The sequence below is a fragment of the Bombina bombina genome, chromosome 7, assembly GCF_027579735.1.
Source record: "Bombina bombina isolate aBomBom1 chromosome 7, aBomBom1.pri, whole genome shotgun sequence".
In the NCBI taxonomy this organism is placed as follows: domain Eukaryota; kingdom Metazoa; phylum Chordata; class Amphibia; order Anura; family Bombinatoridae; genus Bombina; species Bombina bombina.
This window is the reverse complement of record NC_069505.1, coordinates 567383708-567386811: the sequence shown is the minus strand read 5'-3', so window position 1 is coordinate 567386811 and position 3104 is coordinate 567383708.

Below are 3104 nucleotides of genomic sequence, written 5' to 3'. Positions count from 1 at the left end.
GTTCGCTAAGGGTCTAATTTAAAAATCACATATTTAGTCAAACAATTTGAATAACATTCAACACGGTAACTCATTCCCATATTGTGTTCTAAAAGGTGTATCCAACAGATATAACTGTGCAAGTAAAGCAGTTATATGAATGTAGCCTGAAGATAAGTGTATTTCTTTCATATAATTGGCAAGAGTCCATGAGCTAGTGACATATGGGATATACAATCCTACCAGGAGGGGCAAAGTTTCCCAAACCTCAAAATGCCTATAAATACACCCCTCACCACACCCACAATTCCGTTTTACAAACTTTGCCTCCTATGGAGGTGGTGAAGTAAGTTTGTGCTTAGATTCTACGTGTCTCAGCATTTTGAAGCCCGATTCCTCTCGGAGTACAGCGAATGTCAGAGGGTTGTGAAGGGAGTATCACCTATTGAATGCAATGGTTTTCCTGGCGGGAGATCTATTTCATAGGTTCTCTGTTATCGGTCGTAGAGATTCATCTCCTACCTCCCTTATTCAGATCGCCAATATACTCTCATATTCCATTACCTCTACTGATAACTGTTTCAGTACTGGTTTGGCTATTTGCTATATGTGGATGGGTGTCTTTTGGTAAGTATGTTGTCATTACTGATGCCGAGTTCCTTGCTTAAGGTTGCGTCGTGAATGACTCGAGTGTGTCATTTCCGGATGTTAGCGACAAAAATATTTCAGTTACATTGTACGTCATACTTGGAGCCAAATAATTTCATTATTCAGAACCCCATTCCTATGTGCCTCTTGCCTTTTCTATGTTAGAGGGCTATGCTGTTTGCATTTTTTTCCCATTCTTGAAACTGCCATATAAGGAAGTTGATAATTTTGCTTTATATGTTGTTTTTTTCTCTTACATTTGCAAGTTGTCTCAATCTGATCCTGTCTCAGAAACCACTGTTGGAACCCTGCTGCCTGATAAAAGTTTTACCAAAGCTAAGTGCATTTGTTGTAAATTTGTGGAGATTATATCTCCAGCTGTGGTATTTAATAGTTGTCATGATAAGCTTTTACATGCAGAGAATGTGTCCATCAGTAATAGTACTATACCTGTTGTTCCTTCAACATCTAATGTACAAGATATACCTGTGAATATAAAAGATTTTTATTGCTGATGCAATTCAGAAGGCTTTGTCTGCCATTCTGCCTTCTAATAAACGTAAAAGTTCTTTTAAAACTTCTCATAAAGTTGATGAAATTTCTAATGACCGACAACATACTGAATTATCCTCATCTGACGAGGATCTATCTGATTCAAGAGATCCTTCCTCAGATATTGACACTGACAAATCTACTTATTTATTTAAAATGGAGTATATTTGTTCCTTGTTAAAAGAAGTGTTGATTACATTGGATATTGAGGAAACTAGTCCTCTTGATATTAAAACTAGTAGACATTTAAATTCTGTTTATAAACCTCCTCTGGTTACCCCAGATGTTTTTCCAGTTCCTGATGCTATTTCTGATATGATTTCTAAGGAATGTAATAGGCCTAGTACTTCTTTTATTCCTTCTTCAAGGTTTAAAAAAATCGTATCCTTTGCCTATGGAAGATAGTTCTTCTTTTAAAGACCCTTTAGTTGGAAACTTGAATTTTATCTAAGGAAAGCTTATCTATATTCTGGTCATCTCCTCAGGCCTGCCATTTCTATGGCTGATGTTGCAGCTGCATCAACATTTTGGCTGGAAAGTTTAGCGCAACAGGAAACGGATCCTGATTTGTCTAGCATTGTTCGTTTACTTCAACATGCTAATCATTTTATTTGTGATGCAATTTTTGATATAATCAAAATTGATGTTAAATCTATGTCTTTAGCTATTTTAGCTAGAAGAGCTTTGTGGCTTAAATATTGGAATGCGGACATTGTATCTAAGTTTAGATTACTATCTCTTTCTTTCCAAGGTAATAAGTTATTTGGTTCTCAGTTGGATTCGATTATTTCAACTGTCACTGGGGGAAGGGAGTTTTTTTGCCTCAGGATAAAAGACCTAAGGGTAAATCTAAAGCTTCTAACTGCTTTTGTTCCTTTCGACAAAATAAGGAACAGAAACCTAATCCTTCCCCCAAAGAATCTGGTTCCAATTGGAAACCTTCTTCAAGTTGGAGTAAATCCAAACAATTTAAGAAACCAAAGCCAGCCCCCAAGTCTGCATGAAGGTGCAGCCCTCATTCCAGCTCAGCTAGTAGGGGGCAGATTAAGATTCTTCTGAAACATTTGGGCAGATTCTGTCCAAAATCATTGGATTCAGAGTATTGTCTCTCAAGGGTACCGAATAGGATTCAGAGTAAGACCTCCTGTGAGAAGGTTTTTTCTATCAGGCATTCCAGTAAATCCAGTAAAGACTCAAGCTTTTCTGAAGTGTGTTTCAGACCTGGAGCTTTCAGGGGTAATCATACCAGTTCCGTTTAAGGCACAGGGTCTGGGGTTTTATTCAAATATATTCATTGTCCCAAAGAAAGAAAATTCTTTCAGGCCAGTTCTGGATCTGAATTTTTTTTATTCAAATCTATTCATTGTCCCAAAGAAAGAAAATTCTTTCAGGCCAGTTCTGGATCTGAAAATTTTGAATCGTTAGGTAAGAGTGCCAACTTTCAAAATGGTGACTATAAGAACTATTCTGCCTTTTGTTCAGCAAGTGCATTATATGTCCACAATAGACTTACAGGATGCTTATCTTCATATTCCGATTCATCCAGACCATTATCAGTTTCTGAGATTTTCTTTTCTAGACAAGCATTACCAATTTATCGCTCTTCCGTTTAGCCTAGCGACAGCTCCAAGAATCTTTTATGAGGTTCTCGGTGCCCTACTCTCTGAAATCAGAGAAGGGGGTATTGCGGTATTTCCTTATTTGGACGATATCTTGGTACTAGCTCAGTCTTTACATTCTGCAGAATCTCACACAAATCAACTAGTGTTGTTTCTTCAAAGACATGGTTGGAGGATCAATTTATCAAAAAGTTATTTGATTCCTCAGACACGGGTCACCTTTTTAGGTTTCCAGATAGATTCAGTGTCCATGACTCTGTCTCTAACAGACAAGAGATGATTAAAACTGGTTTCAGCTTGTCAGAA